Source organism: Pyxicephalus adspersus, unplaced genomic scaffold (assembly GCF_032062135.1).
Source record: "Pyxicephalus adspersus unplaced genomic scaffold, UCB_Pads_2.0 Sca372, whole genome shotgun sequence".
In the NCBI taxonomy this organism is placed as follows: Eukaryota; Metazoa; Chordata; class Amphibia; order Anura; family Pyxicephalidae; genus Pyxicephalus; species Pyxicephalus adspersus.
Window position 1 is genome coordinate 8,488 of NW_027317379.1, and position 7,512 is coordinate 15,999.

At 39.1% G+C, this 7,512-nt stretch overlaps 1 long non-coding RNA gene across 1 annotated transcript; it reads left to right on the top strand.

The window, feature by feature from the left end:
- Positions 1-3,144: 3,144 nt before the first annotated feature.
- Positions 3,145-7,508, top strand: LOC140345033 (uncharacterized). Its single transcript, XR_011923735.1, has 2 exons — positions 3,145-3,311; positions 7,242-7,508. It is a non-coding gene; the product is annotated as an uncharacterized lncRNA (long non-coding RNA).
- The last annotated feature ends 4 nt before the right edge of the window (positions 7,509-7,512 follow it).

Consider the following 7,512-nt stretch of genomic DNA (forward strand, 5'->3'; position numbering starts at 1 on the left):
TGTTAAAGGCCAACCAGGCAAAATGTTTAGTTTTGGATAGGCTTTGGGAAAGTTTATAAAATGCCAGATAAAACAGATGACAACTTGACAAGTACAAACCATGGGTCTGATTTCTTAAAGCTCTCCAAGGCTAGGGAGGATACACTTTACAACATGCTTCTTTTTCCACTAAATATGCAAGCTTCCATCTTCCACCTAGCTGAATTGTTTTTCTCTCAAAACAAAAAACATTCAAATGTGCTAAATGTCCAGTTTAGGAAAGAAAAATCCCAACTCTACAATCTGAAAACCCCACATAACACGTGCAAATCTTCTTTAGATGACTCAAATGTCAAAAACATTTACCTTCACCTGAAAATAATTGCATGTAATTTGAGTTTGTGTCTTAACCCAACAAAGCACTGGATGTCCTGCAGCTCCAAATAAAGGGTCTCCACTATCAAAGCCAAAATCAGTTCACTTAATAATGTGGACTCTTGAATAATAATAAATAATAAATAAAAGGCCAACAGTGTTTAGTGAGTTACTAAATAAGCAAAGCATGTTTTACAGGTCTCCTACCAGATCCAACTCCCCTGCTGATCCTCTTCACCTCAACCCCCTCCCTGTATATTTCACATAGAAGGTAAAAGAAAAACAAACCAGCCATACAAATCAATAAAGTTAAAACGTAAGAACATGGTACCTAACCCCCCTGGGGGTATGATAATGAGGATTTTTAAATGCAAAAGCCGTACATTTTAAAATCCTCTTATTTTTAAATTACCTGCTCAGTCCCGCTTACCTCTCTGCGCGGTGCTGCCCTCCAGGCACGCACCTGTGAGCAAATGCCCGGCCGGCATCGTCAGGTAAATAAGACGCTCACATCGCGTAATTTAGCAGCTGGATGTAGCAGGTGACACAGATGCCGGGCATCATCAAGGAGATGCAGATGTCGGACCTTTTTTTTCCAAAAAAAAAAGAAGGGTACATTCCTTGTCCTTTGTATTTACCACCACAGTGATAAAGACTGTATGGGTAGCCCAGAGCCTCCTGGGATATGCGACGTAGGTATCTGACTGCTCCTTCTGCGCATGCCTGATCTCAGCCATGTGCAGAAAGGGATTTTCCGGCAATGAAGAAAAAAGTGCTGATCTCACGCATGCGCAGTTTTACATTTACAGGAGGAAACGTTACCTGTTCCTGCGTCTGGACAGTGCAACATCAGGTGATGTAGCCAGAAGCAGGAAAATGAAGGAAGATGATGGCAGCACCTGCTGGTACCACCGCGTCCTGACAAAGAAAGAATCCAGGACGGCGCAGAACAGAATGGAAGCCAACTGTGGAGGGATTGAGGGCTCTGCAGAGTAAAGTGTGTTTTTTTTTTATTTTAATGGTAGTTCCAGCCTACAAAGAATAATCGAAAAATATGCTGCTGAAAAAAAAGTCTTGAATATCTGAAATGCATTGCAGGAATGTATTTATCAGTTTCAATATACACTAGTGGATGTTTCCCAACCTGCAGCAATGAGCTGGATTACAGCTTTCATGTACCTAAAAATCCTACATACACATGCTAGATAATTGTGGCCAGTGACAAATGATCGTGATTATCTTGGGCAACAAATTTGGCACGTGCACAGCGGTCCCCTGACATCATTTAACGTTCTCCCATGCTGGGAATCACTGTTATTTCCAATGGGGGAGGAAGCATGATATAGAACTGAACAGCGCTCACTCAGTCTACTGTCACCAAGTTCTACCACAAATGATAACTTCCGGTGACATAAATTTGTTGTGTGTACAAAGCTTAACACTTATCAAACGTTGGAAGACCTTATGGTAAAACCGGAAGAGCAAAAGGAAAAATTTCAATTTACAAACCCATAAAGAGTTAAACACATGGGCTAATCCAAACTCATTCATTTAATAACAGCACTAAACCTCCTCTGATAAGAGCAGAGGAAGGGATTTACTGTATAATCTGCATTTTTATGATCAGTTACCATTCAGCTCCTCTGCCACCATCACGTTATGAGATTTAGGGTAAAGTGGAAAATAAAACAATTCCCCCTATACTAAATTTTTCTCTGAAACCCAAAAACAAAAATATGATGCATTGCAAATATCATTCCGAAACATGGAGGCTGCATTTCATTTTAATGTACAAATAGCCCTATTGCTAAACTCCAAGCAGATATAAAATCAATAATGAAGTTATGTATTTCTAATGTACTTTTTTATGCAGCTAGTGCAAGTACCTAAATTTAACTTGACATCAGATTCTTTTAAAACACCTACACAGCAGCTTCCCATTGAGATGGAAGGTCAGCCAAATCAGGTGTCTTGCATGGAAGACGCTGACAAAAGGAAAGACTTTGAAGTCTTTTGTTGCTCTTCATTGTCCATTGGCACAGCACAAGCAGATTGAGCTATATTATTAAATTTAAAATACAAATCTTTTGGCATGTAGGGTATCATATATGATAGGGGTTTAGTTTTATGTAGGTGTCTGTAGAGCTGACATATGTGCACGGGCCATACATATATGCAATGGGCAGAGTGTGCAAAGTCGTATTGACCGTTCATAAACATTCATGTCTGGATCATTTGTGTATAATAATGCTAAAGAATGGGAAGGAAACACCTCCTGTGCTGATTTATCTTTGGGTGGAACCATAGCTGTCAGATAAGAATTCCAAATCAGTCCAACTGATTTCTCTTTATGTCACCCTGAGATCCATCAGCCAAATTTGACTACTGATGGCCCATAAGAGAAATGGTCTTCGTATTCAGAGGAATTAATACAGAATACAAACATCTCAGCCCTCTTTAAGAACCAGGGATTCAATCTCCAAGTGCAGCTTCCATGACACAAAATCCCAAAGCCCATTGATTAGGTATCGCAATAACGTACGACCCACAGAATATTTTTAGCCCCTTTTTCCAAAGCAAAAAGACTGGAGATCCAAAAACATTTCTTTATATTCAGGTAAAGTAAATGCAGTATTGCCCCTGAATTTCTTTTTATATATCGGTAATGAACAATTTTTTAAAGGAGTGTAGTATACAATAAGGGGCGAAAGGTGTTCCACCAAAAAGTAAATAACCTGGCCATTGCATAAGCAAGGCTTGGCTTGCCCAGACATAGACGGATCTAGTTATGGAAATGCATTGACCAGGAAGCAGGTGGATGACTGTGAAAGTTTTACATCCTGTTGTGCAGGTGACACAGATCAAGAGGGTTATGGCACCTACCTGGCCTCGGTGGAGGACACCTGGCTGCAGAAGGGAAGGCGAAATCCAGCTTGCTGTCTCCACAATGCGGAAAAGTAAGAATGACAGAAGGAGGGCGAATGCAGAAACTTTCACAGGAGCAGCTGCAATAATCTGTAGGGGAGAGGCGCTGAGCTCTTAAAGGGGACAGCTCTTTAAATCCACTCAACAAAACACAAAGGACCTAAGCAGGCACAGTGTCATGTTACAGGTAGAAGAGTGGGAAAGCAAAGAATGATGAAATGCATTTCAGGAATACCAAAAAGCAACAAAGAAAAAATATGGTCAGAATTTCAGGAGGAAATGTTTGAACAAAGAACAAACTTTTTCCTCATAGTTCTGAGATCTTTTAAGGTCCATGTACACCTGTGGTAGGTAAACACGCATGTTTTTGTGTGTTTTACGTTAAGAAGAACAAATTATTTTGAGCCTAAAGTGCTCCCAGTGCACAAAAGGTTGGAATGTTTTTGCACCTAACCCCCCAAAGATTCCAATTATGTATTTATTATAACTTTATGGCAAAGGAATTTTTTTTTTATTGTATCTGTATGTTGAGTTGCCATTTAAAACAATGCAATACAACCCAAAATGCTGACTTGCAATGCAGTATTAAACAATACTGCAATGTACATGTGTGAATCTGTCCTTCAACCCTAAAAGCCCAGGTTAGTTTATTCCAGGTCTGTACACCTGCTGTGGCTTTTATAAGGGGGGACTCTACTATTACTGGGTGTGCCCATTATTGGGGACCCCCACTATCACTGTACAGAGTTTCTACATGTCTGCACACCTCCTGTGCCCATTATGAGGGGTCACCAATATTTTTGTGCTAAGTCCCTGGATCTGTAGATGGATCTGTACATCTACTGCGCCCTTCATGAGGGGTTTCCATTATCCCCGTACTGAGTTTCTGGGTCTATACACCTCCTGTGCCTATTATGAGGCGTCACCAATATCCTTGCTGAGTTCCCAGGTATATACATCTGCTGTACCTATTATGATGAGCCTTTACAGTCCTTGCATCGAGTTCCCAAATCTGCACACCATCTGTGCTCATCCTAAAGGGTTTCCATCATCCATTCCAAATTTTTTATTTATTTAATACCATTGAAGATATAAGAGGAATTACTGGAACACCACAATCTCCTAGGCAGAGGGGAACCACCAAAAAAACAGATCAAGATCAAGTGGTTATTTGCAAGACAATAGTGCATGCTCCAAATAATTTGCATAGCAAACAATAACCATATTTTCTCACCCCATTATTTTATATAGGGTGATAAGTGTCTTTTCAAGCTGTAGTATATATGTATATATTGTATACAGAATATATGTATAGTATATATACAGAAAAGCTTTCTTTACAAGAGACAAAGACCTTGCACAAACGAACAAAAAAGTATATATTGCAGCTTTCAAGCCCTTAGATGGGGCAGTTGTTTTCATTTTCGTTTATTTTTAGGCTGCTTTATTTTATTTATTCCTAGTTTCTTTTCCATTGAATTCCATGGAATTTCTTTTTCATTTATGTTTACCCTCATATCTTCCTTGTTTGAAGGAGGGGGAATGGCTGGCACACAGCCGGACTTTAGACGTTTGTATCCTTGCTTGTTTCCATTACATGGTGAATTATTGGGGTTCCTCTTATCTTGATGGGCCCACTCTGTGTGTTTCATTTCAGCCCATAGAAAAATACTTACAATTCCCAGTCTTGCTTTGCTGTCTTCTGAGTTCAAATTAAATAAGAATGTGGGATTTCTGGCAAGATCCACAAACACTTTCTGTACTCGCTAAAAAATTTTTCAGCCTTCAAAAGGAAAATGGATTCCTCCTCCTTATCCCAATGAACAATAAAGTGGAATATTCCATTTTATTCATGGATTTACATACACTTTAAGGCCAGAGGTTTTGGACCACATTTCATCATTATTGGAAAATATTGTTCAATGGTAGTTGAACCTTTGGGACCCTTAAACAATTATTAACAGCTCTGCATAATAAACGGCACAATGTTTTCTACAGCAGGAAGCAGGATGGACAACCCTTGTCCTTTCGAATGTTTTTGGAAATGAAAATCACTCATTTTCTACATTTTATGCAGGAAATACCATGAAATGGTTTAGTTTATTTATTGCTGATATTATGTCCTAAATATTATGTTGCTACTATAGACATATGTAATAAGTATTGCTCAGAGAAGGGACCCCCAACCCCCTGTCGGACAGTTGGACCCACCAGCGGGGTCAAAAGAAGAAGGACCCAGCTTGGGGGGGCGTACCGGACAGAACTGCAGACCATTTCTCCCAGGATTGACTGTGGTGTATTCCAATATTCAATGTCCATTATAGTAGACCTGAAATCATCTAGTTGACCTGATCCCACCAACAAATGAGGCACCATGCCCAATATGCATTCTTTATCCCATGATAATCTATTCATACCATAAAATGATTAGTTGTGTTCACCCCCTGGCCTTTCACTGTATATTTAGATATAAATAAGAATAAATTATTAAATAAACTGCTAATCTTAGTTTACACTTGATTTTACTTCCCTGCCAGCAATGAAAATTGATAGGCCTTCACATATTCTGGCCCTGGTATAAGGATCACTGAGCGGTTAGAATTAATACCGAAGTAATTGCCCCGTAAGCAGCACAGCTCTGATTGACAATATGGGGTGGATTCTGAAATAACAAGAAAGATCTTTATTGCATGTGTATGTCAGTGCATAATTCTATTACCATGTAATAATTTACTACCCATCTTGTTAGTCATACTGATTGATGCATTTATCTCCTGGTTACCGGTTATTCTGCTGCCAGACACTAATGAAAAGATGGAAGTATGGGCTGTAATGAGACTTTGATTTGCAGGTGTTGCTGTTAATTGTCACTCTAGGTTTCTTCCTGTTTAATTAATTTGACCTCGAGCACTTGCGGGAGACATAAATATGGTGCATTATTACCCAGAATCGCATTAAAGGGAACGCAGCTGCAGCATGTGGTAACTAAGTAGTGCTACGTACATCCAAAGGTTGGAGTTAGGTCGCTTTTGCTTGTATTTCATCTTTAATGTGGAACTAAACCTAAAAATATAAAAATACGAGCAGATAGGTCCTAAAAGATAAAATAATTAATAAAAATAAACTTACCTTGAATTTTTTACTTAAACTCACCTCTCCCCACTTCTACACTGGTGCCAACATCTTCATCCAGCCCTCTTCCAAATTCAGGATCTTCAAGCATCATAATCTTATGTCTCGTTTTATTCATTCCTGTCAGCCTGGTATGCCGGGATCATATACTGATCTCTGCAATGCAGTGCTCTATGTACATTACAGAGAACACCCACCTGCTCCCGCTTTATTTTATTTTTATGTTTCAGATAATGCAAGTTACCATTGCATGCCAACGAGTATTTAAAATGTAGCAATGAGCAAGTGGAGCATGCCTATGGGTAGTAGACTTCTGATTAGGCTATATATATTCAAAAATGTACATATTCTTAATAAATCATGAATAAACTTCAAATCAACCCCTCATTGACCTCTTTAGCTCCAGGCACTGTGGAGCAATTTATTTGATAGGTGGTAAACATAATCAAGTTCTGTCTCAGCACTCTACTTACTCCTTTTTCTTGAGCACCCACCATGTGTTTTTATTACAGATTAGATCGTTAGCAGGCTGCTAAGTCCTTGCTAGCGGTGGGGGAACAAAATCAGCTAGCAAATAAGAAGTAATTTGAATGTGTTTTTAGTCATAAACTTTGAGGAAGTATAGACCCACATTGCCTGTTTCTACAGAGGTCAGTGAGCGCAAATGCGACTGCAAATGCATCTTCTTCCTGCTTTCTATCTCCAATACAATGTACTATAATCAATGTGTCAGTGTTAAAGCTTTGTAGGTTGTTTAATTACCTGTTGGAGAAACTTTTCTTGGAGTTATACTTATCTTTGTCTATGCTGCTTGCTGGTGTCATTTCCAGGTGCAAAAAAACAAAAACTCTGCAAATGTGTTTACAATAGCCTCGGACATCACTGTTTCAAACTTTTTTCTAGAACCAGAAAGGACCCTGCTTACGTCATCATTACATGGAAACCCACAGGAACACAGGACTGGAAAGTGAAGTGACTTTTGTCATCTATGTAAGCAAAAGAAACATTTTGATAGAGCAACCAAATTTTGTGTTTCCAGTTGGACAAGGATTGATTGGATGTGTTGGTAAATATCAATTAAACATACACAAATCATGGCAG